Raw genomic sequence first — 12,637 nt, 5'->3', positions numbered from 1 at the left:
ACGGACCCAGGCGGCTGTGGGGATGCTGAGCCCTGCTCCAGTAGCTGCTGGTCCCTGGGGATGCTGAGCCCTGCTCCGATGCCTGCATCTCCCCAGGGATGCTGAGCCCTGCTCCGGTACCTGCTGGTCCGCAGGGATGCCGAGCCCTGCTCCGATGCCTGCATCTCCCCAGGGATGCTGAGCCCTGCTCCGGTACCTGCTGCTCCCCAGGGATGCAGAGCGCTGCTCTGGGAGCTGTTGGTCCCCAGGGATGCTGAGCCCTGCCCTGGGAGCTGCTGCTTCCCAGGGATACAGAGCCCTGCTCCCATGCCTGCGTCTCCCCAGGGATGCAGAGGCCTGCTCTGGGAGATGCTTCTCCCCGGGGATGCTGAGCCCTGCTCCAGCGCCTGCTTCTCCCCATGGATGCTGAGCCCTGCTCCGAGAGCTTCTGGTCCCTGGGGATGCTGAGCCCTGCTCCAGCACCTGCGTCTTCCCAGGGATGCTGAGCCCTGCTCCCGTGCCTGCACCTCCCCAGGGATGCAGAGCCCTGCTCCAGGAGCTGCTGGTCTCCAGGGATGCAGAGCCCTGCTCTGGGAGCTGCTGGTACCCAGGGATGCCACGACCTGCTCCAGCGTCGGCTTCTCCCCAGGGATGCTGAGCCCTGCTCCCGTGCCTGCACCTCCCCAGGGATGCAGAACCCTGCTCCAGCAACTGCTAGTCTCCAGGGATGCAGAGCCCTGCTCTGGTACCTGCTGCTCCCCAGGGATGCTGAGCCCTGCTCCAGGAGCTGCTGCTCCCCAGGGAGCTGCTCCCACGCAGGATGCAGCTGCACAGTATCACGCTGTCAAATGGCATTGTGCGGTCGGTGCCCTCCAGCCACCACTGGGAACATCCCAGTGGCACTACGGCCAGGCAGCGCCACAGTGGCTGGCGATGTGCCACCCCATGCCAGCTCCCAGAATCGGGGCTGGGTCATGGACATCATGTCCATGCACATCCCATGGTGCTAGAGAGAGGCCCCAGCACCACAGAAACCCCATATTTGGGGGGAAAAAGGGACGCATCTGGCTGTGGCAGGAGGCATTGGTACAGCGATAGTCCTTGGACATCTCCACCTCTCCCAACTGCCCACCATTCCTCCACAGCCACCGTTGGAGAGCAGGTGTGAAGACCTGCCAAAAGGCCACCACCACGTGGCCCCAGGGCTCTGCGAGCAGGGTGGGATGCTGGGACAGTGGGGGACGCTGCTGGTACCCCATGGCCAGCGGACACGAGGTGCCCGTATCTTGCCCCAGGTGACATCGGCAGCGCCAGACCAGAACCACACACGCCCATGCGACACCCCACCCTCTCCAGGGGACCTGAAACGCTGGGGGAGAAGCTGGGCGGCATCCCCCTCTGTGTCCCCCTTTAGCACAGCTGTGTCACACAGCAGGGTGACATGTGCCACAGCCTCAGCAGGACCCATTTCTTACATACTGTAAGAGCCCTTGCGAGAAGCAGTTCCTTCCTAGAGAAGCTGACACAAAGCAGGCTGGGAGGGGAAACTGAGGCAGAGGGCTGGGAGGTGGCTGCACAGCTATAGCAGCTGCAGCATTTCCTGGTGATAGCTCCGTTTGCAGCTCCGCTGGTGTGAAGTCAGCTTTGGGACAGGGCCATGCTGGAGGAAGCGGCCTCCAGTGGTGGGAGCTCAGAGCCAGCCCAGGCAAGGAGGGCACCGAGATCTCGCAGACACGGTGCACTGGGTGCTCTGCGCCCTCTTGGCTCACCCGCCTCAGTACAGGAGGTGTCCCTGGAGTGGGAGGTGGGTTCAGAAACACGGGGAGCTTCCTCAGGTGGAGACGAGATGCTCCGGGAGGTCTCATGGGCCCCAGTTCCAACCCTCACCATTGGCAGCAGAGCCCAACCCAACCTCAGCTTCTTTTTCAGCTTGAGTCGGGGAACCAACAAGAGAAGGAAATCCAGCGAGCTGAACGCCCACACATCCCAGGATCACCAGGGAGCACCTCAGTCCCAACACCTGTGATCCATGTGTGCCCCAGCCCCTCTCAGCACGGCCAGGTGGAGTCACCTCATCTCAGCACTACGTTCCTGCCCCGCTGCTGCTCCCATTCCTCAGGAGGCACCCACAGTCAGACACGGCTTCACGCTCTTTCAGTACGACCTAGCCAGGGCCGAAAGCAAATGCTATGATATGGAGCGGGGCACCTTCCTCCTCCAAGCGTCCCAGCTGAGATCTCTGCCCAGCTACAACCTGCCCAAAGCCCTTAGAAACCCAGGAGCTGAGCTGATGACCGAGAGGTTCCAGCAGCCGATGTCTCCCCTTTGCTTTTCTCATCTAGCACGACCCTGAACATCAAGTAAAACTTGAAATGCACTGAGAAAAGAGTGGATATTCCATAAAAACTGTAGTACAGATGATGGCGAGTCGCTAGCAAAGTCCCAGCCATGCCTACGTGGCAGGATGCCACCATACAGTGGGACGTGGCCACCTGGTGTCACCGAGCCCAGGGAACAGAAACATTCCTGATCCAACTCGCTGGTAAGATGTTCCTGGCCATAAACATGGAAGAAAAAGTCTATAAGGGAAATGAATGTGCATGTGGCAACCCAACAACCCCGGGATGCTCTCCCGCACCTGCTCGGTGGAACAAGGGACAGGCCATAGGGCTGCTTCGTTGGGCAGCTGGCACGATTCTGCTCAACCGCAGATTGCTGGTGTTTTCAGGACGCTAACGCGGTTATGATAAATGTGATGATGGTTCTCCTCTGGCACAACAGTCCTGGAGCTCTGTAGATATTTATCACCACTGTTAACACCTCAGGCCCCCGGGCAGCAGCTGATCCGCAGAAGGGGCTGACGGAAGGGTAGGCAACCAAGCAGGGAGAAGCTCGGGAGCTCTGCCCACAGATCTCTCCTCCCCTGGCCAAATCGAAGCCAGACAAACAGATGGTGGCGAGCAGCTGGCTCTGAGCACTAGTGATGGGCAGGGGCGGAGGGCAGCTCCCACCTGTGTACCCCATGGCTTGGCCCCAGCATCCGCAAGGGGGTCTCAACCAGCCAGGCGGGCAGAGCCCACTGAGAGCAGATCCTCCTCCAGCCCCACAGCACTGCTCCTGGGATCCAGCCCCAAGAAACAGCAACCAGATGGAAACCATTGCTCTGGACTTCAGACCAGAGCACTCACAAGAGTGGGCTCTTCATCAACCTCTCCCCGCAGATTCACCCCTGACCACATAGAATCACAGAATGGTTCGGGTTGGAAGGGACCTTAAAAATCATCTTGTTCCAGCCCCCCTGCCCTGGGCAGGGACACCTCCCACCAGCCCAGGTTGCTCCAAGCCCCCTCCAACCTGGCCTTGAACCCCTCCAGGGATGGGGCAGCCACAGCTTCTCTGGGCAACCTGGGCCAGGGGCTCACTGCCCTCAGAGTGAAAAATTTCTTCCTAATATCTGATCTAAATCTCCCCTCCTTCAGTTTGACACCGTTACCCCTCGTGCTATCATTACACTCCCTGATCGCTCCCTCCCCATCCTTCTTGTAAGCCCCCTTTAGGGACTGGAAGGTCTCCCCGGAGCCTTCTCTTCTCCAGGCTGAACCCCCCCAACTCTCTCAGCCTGTCCTCACAGCAGAGGGGCTCCAGCCCTCCCAGCATCTCCGGGGCTTCCTCTGGCCCCGCTCCAACAGCTCCATGTCCTTCTTGTGCTGAGGGCTCCAGAGCTGGACACAGCGCTCCAGGTGGGGTCTCCCCAGAGCGGAGCAGAGGGGCAGAATCCCCCCCCTTGCCCTGCTGGCCACAGTTCTTTTGATGCGGCCCAGGATGCAGTTGGCCTTCTGGGCTGCAAGGGCACATTGACGGCTCATGCACGCACCTGAGCTGCCCAATCCTCACACCGCCGCCGTGATATTTCTACTCTGCCTGAGATTACAGACCTGCTAGAAGCCCACCCCAGCACCGTTCCCCAACCGGGGAGGCCACGGGGTGATGGGACACCACCCCGCTGCCCCTGCAGGACAGCACCCCATCCCCGCAGCCTCCCTCGCTCCCAGGCTGCAAACCTGGAATGGGGCTTGGAGCTCAAGACACGCAGCTCCAGCCCTGCTTTTACTGACACAACCCTTGTTCCGCCTTCCCTTTCTCTTTCTTTTTCTCCCAACCCCACGGGCTGTGCCAGAGCCTCAGCTGGTTCGAATTGAACTTGATGCGGCCAGAGGCAGCTGGTGTAAATCAGTGTAAATCACCAGATGCCAGGGCTGATTTACATGGGTGGGGGATTTGCCCCAGTTCATTTCCTTTGTCTCCTACGTGGAGACCTCTCCTGCCTCCTGGGTGACTTGGAGGTCCTCTGGGGCCTCTTTGGGAGGGCAAATGCAATTTCTCGGAGCGCAGCGCTGAGTTTGTGTTTGCTGGTAAGCAGCGCTACGCGTGTGGGGCGATGCTGCAAGATCGCTGCTTGCGTAGGGAAAGTGCGCGGAGGGGATGCTACAGGGTGTTATTTCAATGCTGCTTAACTCCTGGAAAAGACCCTGCTCTTGTCCCTCGAGTGACATTTTGGCAGTTCAGGCTCTGGGGGAAGGTTTGCTGAGCTGCTGGTCCCCTGATTGAAGGTGAGAGCAGAGCCAAGCTCAAAGGCTGGGGAAGGGGTGGGAGGAGAGGATTGATCTGGAGCCTGGAGTGCTCTAAATGCTGTTCCGGTGACTCCTGCGTGTGTACGGGAAACACACGCGTGATGTGAGACTCCTGTGGAGTTAGTCCCCCGAGCTCCCAGAGAAGCTGTGGCTGCCCCATCCCTGGAGGGGTTCAAGGCCAGGTTGGAGCTGGGCTGGTGGGAGGTGTCCCTGCCCAGGACAGGGGGTGGCACTGGGTGGGCTTCAAGGTCCCTTCCCACCCGAACCACTCTGTGATTCTATAAACCTATGAAGTCCTAAGGCACGTGCTGTTTGTCTTGGCTGTAGGTCCCTCTCACCCATCTCCGGGAGGTTGCGGAGGATCAGCCCGGGGTAACCTGCTTTTGGAAGGCAATGCCAGAGTGTGACGTAAAGGCCAGGCTGAGAAGAAAAGGAGGCTGCCTGAAGAAAGTGAAGCCCCCTTTGGGATGGGGAACACCTTGGTGCCTGAAGCATGGGGTGGTAAGTGTCCAGGTCTTGTCCACCCAGGTCCTACAGGCATGATGGTGTGGACACCACTTGGTGTCCTACAGGACTGGTGCATGGGGTCAGCCCCAGCTCTCTGCCCCATCCGGTTGGATACAGGTGTCCCCTGGTGCAGAACCAGGGTTGGTCCTCACCCTGGTGCTGTCCTGCCCTGCTCCTCCTCCGGGCAGACCTGCCCTCTCTGCCTGCCTGCACTCCCCAGATCCCGAAACCTCTCCCAGTCCCTCCTAGCCTGCATTTGGCCTGGCCACCTCCCTTCTGAAGGACTCCGACAGCCCTGGCTACAGCACCGTGGTGTGGGAGCGATGGAGTGGTGATATCCCAACACCCTCCTCCCCCTGCTCCCGGCGCTTCCCTCCCCGAGTTTGCTCAGCTGCACAAATATTTCACTGCAAATCCCCATTTCGGAGACTCAAACCCAAAAGCACAACCAGACCCTAGGGTTGGCTTTTTTTTCATCACCGCATCCTTACGCGCCGTGACCCGACGGGTTGGGGGGCGGGGGGGGAACATCCTACATCTCCCGGCTGGGTCCTGCGGGCCGGGAACCACCGGCCGCTTCCCTGTGGGAAAGCAGAAACTTTTGGCGTTTCCCGGCTGAGCCGAGCGGGAGGGGAGCCGGGAAGAGGCGGTTGGCGCTCCTTGCTCGCAGAGGGCTGGGAGCAGGTGGCGGGCGGCTGTTTCGTGTCCATCGCAGCTTAGTAAAATGTGTCAGCGTAGCATTCGGCAGCTTTGCAGCTCAGCCCATCCCCTTGATATAACTAATTCTCTGGCTGAGCAAAGAGTTTTCACAGCTAAACACCTTCTTTGTTTTGCCCTTTTTTTTTCTTTTTTTTTTTGCAAAAATTGCCTTTTTTTTTTTTTAAAGAATGTCTTCATTTTGGGGGGTGGTTTGAGCAGGGCTGGGGCTGCTAGAATGAGATTGAAAGCTGTGGGAAGCCGGGGCCCTGCTCACCCCCCGGCTTTGCTCATGCACCCCCCTCCTGTCGGGGCGCCGATGCTTTTGGGGTTTGGGAGGACGGAGGTGCCGGCAGCCGGAGCTTGGGGTGCTGAGCCCGTCTTCCCAAGAAGACGCTGTGCGAAACCGCCTCTTGCTGCGCTTGCAGTTCCGAAATGAGCTTTAAGCCCCTGCGAAAGCCACATGTCGGTAACGGAAATTAAAGGCCCCTTGATTCTGACATGATAGAACGATTAAAGCCACATTTCTTGGCCTGGGTACCTAACTCGAAACGCAGATATAAGGCTTAGATCCCCGAGGGGATTCAGATTTCTAATCCCAATTTATGCAGCTAAATTCCTATTGATTTCCCCCAGGTAGGGCCCTAAATACCTTCGTGGGCCGACATCCAAAGCGGAGGTGTCGTGGTTTAGAAGGGGAGACCCAGCCGGGACAGCTTGGCCTCCGCATTCCAGCAGGTTGAGGTGTTTGCCCGCGTGCTCCCGAGGGGCTGCGCTTCTTGCTGGGGCTCTGCGGGCGGGGGTCCGGGGGTCCCCATCTCCCCTTTGCAGCGGGTGGGATGTGCAACCGGCCCGAGCCGCAAAATGAAGGTGCAGGTCCAAATGTCAAATCCTTAAATCCCTGAGCCCATCGCTGGAGGGAGCGGGGCTGAGAAATGGGAACGGGGGTCTGTCTTGGGGTCCTAGATACCCCCAGTGCTCACCAGTTCAGATCAGTGGGGATGGTTTGATTTCCTCTCCTGACCATGGCGAGGACCAGCTTTCACCTCCTTTCCTTTTTTCCCTTCCTCCCCAGCATTATCGCTCAGAAATCCTCCATCGGGCGCTGCTCGCGGGCAGTGGCATCCCTGCAGGGAGCCGGGGCATGAGCCGCCGGCGCGGATGGGGCTGTGAGCAGTGATGACCGTGGGGAAACAGAACAGCATCCAGGTCCCCACCAGCTTCAAGCAAATCTGTGCTTGGAAAGGCCCCGAACCTGCGCTCCAGCACTTGCGTTGCTGCTTCTTCTGGCTTTCTAACAGCTCCCAAAGTACCGGGGGGGCTTTGCCCCCACCTGAGGGATATGACTTTCCGCTTGGCACCGCAAAATCCACACGAGCGCCAGCAGGGAGGAAGGAGAATGTCTTGCTGCTGCCTTTCTGTGATATCACTGGTATCACAGCGATGCTGAAGACGGACCCAAGTGAACCCTCCCTTCGATGGGAGTCGAGGAGTCCCAGCTCCCAGCCGTGGTCCATGCCCAGACCTCGCCGCTGAGCCAACGGTGCTCTCAAGCGAAGCCCCAGGGTGGGTCCAGTCTGCATCGCGATGTTTCCTGAGCCATCCAGCAACTACAGAACTATTCCAGGTGCCCCGAAGAACAGCCACAGCCTGTAGCCCTGAACAGGACGACATGTGCATCAGCCTACAGCTCCACGGGCCCGCGGAGCTCCATGCTGCCCCATCCCCATGGGGCTGCACACTCCTCCAAACTGTTCGGGCTGCAGAAATAAATCTCCAACCCCCCTTTATGGGCAGCAACTCAACATCTTCAGCTCGTGGTTGGGTTGGGAGCACAGAGGAAAAGCACATGGAGCAGAAGGGGAGCCAGCCTTTAGGGAGGGCAGGGATGGAAACATCGCGTCTCCGCTCTGTGGCTGAGCATGGGCTCAGCTTGATGTGCCCAAACTGGGCATGAAAACGCTTCCATGAGCCATCTCAAAGCATCCCAAAGGCAGCTGGAAGCCACGCTCCCAGGTGACACAGGGGACAAAATGAATCCACCACTGCCCAGCAGCAGGACAGGAGATGATGTCCCTGTGCCAGGGTTGGCCCATAGAGGTTACGACAGCGATCCCTTTGGCTCTTGGACTTCTGGATATTCCCCCAGATGACCATGAAATCCTGTTTTGCTTCCCATAGCACTGAAGCTGCCCCTTGCTTCTGTCCCAAAGAATTATTTTAACATCTCCATCAGTCTCAGCGAATGGCTGTTAGACTCATTTCGGAGAGTGCCAGCTCTGCTGGCCAAATATGCTTGCTCCGAGCTTCTAGCTCCTGGCTTTCGCTGACCACACATCCCATGGGAGGGGATGCTCTGGAATAGTCCTCTCCTTGCACAGGGAGCAGGGATGGGCTTCTCCTGGTGGGATGAGCAGCAGGGGCTGCAGTGTATCTGGCTTGCAGAGCACACATTGACTGCGAGGGATTGATGCTGTAATTTAATTTGGGCTGGACTCCAGTGGGAGTCTTTGTCTCGGAGCAGGCTTCTTTAATATAAGACCAAATTTAAGGCAGAGAATGCCTCCCAGGTTATTCGCTTTAGCAGCGGGATCGCTCCTCCTGCCCGCCCAGCACCTTCCCTTCCCGGCTCTGGCGGCTGACCGGAGCAGGGGAGTCTGTTATGACTAAGTTGGCTCTTCTTCCCCCCCCACCTGGCAATGACCCAGCTATTGTCCGTGATGCCCTTTGCAAATATAACACGCAAATGAGCGCTCTTCTTTTTGGGGCTGGCTGCAGGACAGCTGGTGCCTCTGGCTGGGTGGCCCCGGCCATCTCTCCGGCATGGCTGGCAACTGCTTTGGGGAGGCTCATAACTTGCAAGCCTCGGACCTGGGCTGAGTTGGGACTGGGCTGCTCAAGCTGCGCGTGTTGTGTGATCTGCGAAACGGTCCCCGAGGCTTGGAACAGTCCCCTTCGCAGCCTGTGGACGGGGGTGCCAAGGGCCTGGGTCTGCTCCCAGAGGGTCTGTGCAAAGTCCTGGTGCAAAGCAAGACCCTGGCATGGGCTTGCATTGAACCACATGGCCGTGTGACTTTTTCTGTCCTGGGTCACCTCCAAAGCTGGCCTTGGAGCAGCAGTCCCCACAGTGTGCCCTGGGAACAGGACCTGGCAGGGATTTGTCCCATCAGCGGAGACTCAGCTCCGTCAGCTCCTGGGGCAGCCACGGAGAGGGTCTGTGGCCGCTCTGCTCCACGTGTAAAGGCAGAGGCACCTGCCCAGGCACCAGACCAGAAGGTCGGCTCTCCGGAGCAGTCTCAGGAGCGCTCTGCACCGGCACGTGTGTGCATGGGGCACTGGGGACAGCCCTGCCCCGTAACGCGCACAGCCGCTGCGACAGCGAGCTGCGCCAGCCTGTCTGGGCAGCAAAAGCGCGGTGACTTATTTTCACTATTTTTCGTTGTTTTTGGTGCTCTGTAGACCCTAATAATTCCTTGGGACCTCACTGAAACCCCTGGAACCACCTGGCAGGAATATCCTGACCCCTGCCTGCAGCTCTGCCTGCCCCACGCTGCACCCTGGGCCGCCAGCACCTCGCCGGTCCTCACCAAACAGCGTGTGTCGAAGACATCCTCAGGCAGCGACCAGGCTGTTCTGTGCCTGAACTGGGGACTTGTTGCACGGTGCTGGGGGAAAAGATGGTCGAAACCCACCCGTGCAGCAGGCCAGCAGCCCCCCGCAAAGGGGGAGCCGGGTCCGCAGCCCTGCAGGCACCTCCAGCGAGGATAACTGCCATTAACCTCTCCCTTGGAACAAGAAGGTGCAAATGAGCCCACAGTAGCCTCCTTTCTTCTGGCTGAACAAGATTGATTGAAAAACAAATTGGCGCAAATAAAGCATGTAATTAGATTAAAGCCTCTCGCCTGCAGCGGGTGGAAAGCAGTGGGGCCGGCGCTTCGCAGGAGCCCACAGTCCCCTTCCCACCTCCCCAGCATCCAGCAGGGCTCGGGGAGAGGGGCAGCTGGCATCAGCCCCTCCAGCAGGACCACCAGCCCCCCGCAGGATGCGGCCAGGGTGGCCCATCACCTCCGGGAGCTGCCCTTGCCGGGGGCGGTCATGCTCGGCCACCCCGTTTTGAGCTGTGACCCACTGCAGCATCCCGGCAGCTGGGTCCAGGCACCGTTTAGATGCTGCTGGGGCACAACGTGACTCGTTCGGTCCAGCCCTGGGACTCCTGGCTTCTGCCACCCCCAGACACCCCCCAAGCCCCACTGCGGGTGGGGGTGAGAGTGTCCCCTGCTTCTCTAGCTGCCTGTTGCCAGTTTTGGGATGGGAGGGAATGGGCATGAGCCATTTTTGGTGTCTTGAGACCTCACGGCCTCATGAGCATCCCACTTTTTCCCTGATATACAGGGAGCGAGCAGGCAGGCTATGGCCACTGGTGACAAAATGGGGACGGCCCAGCTGTGCCAGACACGAAAGCACTGGAAAACACCGCAGGAACCCAGGAGATTTATGGCATGTCCACCCTTCACCCTCCTCGCCCTGCTCCCAGGAGCAGCCGGGGCTGGCAGCACGTTTCCTACCCGCTCCCCACAGGAGCAAACCCAGCGCCAAGCCCCCGGAGACGTGGGGGACGCGGGGTGCCTGCCCTGACAGCTCTTCATCCCCAGCCGGCGCTTCCCCGCTGCAAACGTGTCCCCAGCCTCCGACCGCTGACGAACTCCAGGATTGCCGCTCCCAGTGCCCCCGGGGACACAGCCCTGCCGAGAGCCGCAGTCAACATGATTAAATACGTTAATAGGAAACCATCTGTCTTCGGGAGCGTTGGTCACCCTATAAATTCCCGGCCTGACAGCAGCTCCCCGGCCGAGCGGGCGCTGTGCGGGACGCGGGGGCAGGATGTAACCAGAGCCGGGGCAGATCAGACTTTCCGCTCCTGGGGAAACATGGCAACGGAGAGCTGGGGCTGGGGGCAAGCGCTTTGTTTTGCCAAGGGGAAGGAGCATCTGGAAATGTCCCAGGAAGGGGAGAAAAATCAATTCATTTCACTTCAAATTCATAATTTTTTTTTTTTTTTTTAAGATGGATTTGACAGTGATGCTGGGCTTGCAAGTCCTTGCCCTGAAGCTTGTGACTTGGCTGTTTCGCCCAGGGCTCGTGGGCACCCAGGTCCTCCCAGTGTCAGAAGGACGGTCCTTGAGGTGGCAGCATCCCAGAGCTGGGGATGTGGGGATGGAGGGACGCAGGGATGAAGGGATGTGGGGACAGAGGAATGCAGGGAGGTGGGGATGGAGGGAAAGAGGGATGAAGGAATGGAGGGATGCGGGGACAGAGGGGTGCAGGGGTGGAGGGATATAGGGATGTGGGGAATGAGGGATACAGGGATGAAGGGATGCAGGAAGCCCTGTGATGGTATTATAAGAGCATGATGCAGTTGCGCGTGAAGCTTATCTGCATTTCAGCAGAAGTTTTGTGATTTATTTTTTTGGTGTTGTTTCTTTTTCCCCCAGACTTTCTGAAATATTTTGAAGTGACTAGAATTTCCCTCCCTGGAAGCCCCTCACCCTATTGTGCTCACGGCCATTCACTGGGGATCACCATGAGAAACCTCTTTTCAGGAGGGAGCTGGATGCTGCGGCCGATCAATCAGTCAATCAATCACACAGTCAATCCATCACCTTGCTTACAGCCTGAGACAAGCAAGAGAATACCCATGTAGGGCTGAATTAATTACTTGTTTGGATGGTTACAAAGCTGAAGACCCCCAGACCGAGCCCAGATTTATACTGAGTTGACTGAATTGAGAATTTCGCCTCCCGATTGTACCGCAGGCAGCTGTGGAGTCCTTTATTCCCAGCCTGCGGGATGCTCCTGGCTCTCCACAGAGCTCAGGCTCACTGTTAGCGCTTCCTCGGAGCGACGAGCTGGGATTTTTCTCTCCATCAGTGCAAAGTTCTGCCTGGCCATGCCCCGTCCCCGGCTCAGGGAGCATCCTCACCCGACAGCCTGGCAGCTCCTCCCCAGCCTGGCCGGCAGCCCTTCGGACCTCTCTGGGGATCTCTCGATCCCCTCCAGATGTGCGAGTACTAACACGAGTGCACACACACACACGCACACGATCCTTTTCATTGAATATCAGTGCCGGGTGATTACCAAGACATGCCGCTACTTCAAATCCCAAAATGCCTAAGGCTAGCTGGTACACGGCTTGCAATTCTGCAGGGTTACAACTTTGTGATTTCCTTTGTTGTCTGGAGGCAAATCTAGTTTGAAACCAGACACCTCCTCAGGCTTTTCCTTCTCAATACGTAACGTCAATATAATGTCTTTTGATAGTCCCTTTTGCGTTAAATTTACAAGGTGCTAAGTAAGTTGGGTTTTTTGGTGTATTCTTTTTTTTTTCCAGTTTGCCTCTGATAAAGGAGATCTGCCCAAGGATCAGTCTCCCGCAGGAGCCTGTGCTCCCTCTGCTCGGTGGAGAGCATCCCTCCCTCCGCCGGGCAGGGTGCCCGTGGCACTGCAGCGCTCTGGGGCGCACAGCCCCCAGGGCTGGCAGGAGGCTGGAGGAGCTTGGGTGGCTGTGCCATGCCCAGCAGCTGAGGCTCGTAGCCAGCCAGCCAGCCAGCCAGCCCAGCCTAGCAGCGACCTGAACCTGCTGGGGTGACTGTGCTTGGGGCACAACCTGAGATTTGGGAGGGTTGCAAAGTCCAACGTGTGTTGGCAGCGTTGGTTTGGGACCACCTCCAAGATGAAACCATGGCACAGGGGGAAGACTCTGACCCAATCATCACCCCAAGGGTGGCCAGGGCCATAGGAGTCAGGGGGTGACGGGGTTTCAAGGG

The 12,637-nt window shown here is 58.6% G+C and overlaps 1 protein-coding gene across 1 annotated transcript in view; it reads right to left on the bottom strand.

The window, feature by feature from the left end:
- The window catches only part of NTN1 (netrin 1), a 113,608-nt gene that overhangs the window by 12,212 nt on the left and 88,759 nt on the right, over nucleotides 1-12,637 (bottom strand). The window lies entirely within an intron of this gene.

This window comes from Rissa tridactyla, chromosome 15, assembly GCF_028500815.1.
Source record: "Rissa tridactyla isolate bRisTri1 chromosome 15, bRisTri1.patW.cur.20221130, whole genome shotgun sequence".
In the NCBI taxonomy this organism is placed as follows: Eukaryota; Metazoa; Chordata; class Aves; order Charadriiformes; family Laridae; genus Rissa; species Rissa tridactyla.
The sequence above is the reverse complement of the archived record's forward strand: the minus strand, read 5'-3'. Positions and strand labels throughout refer to the sequence as shown.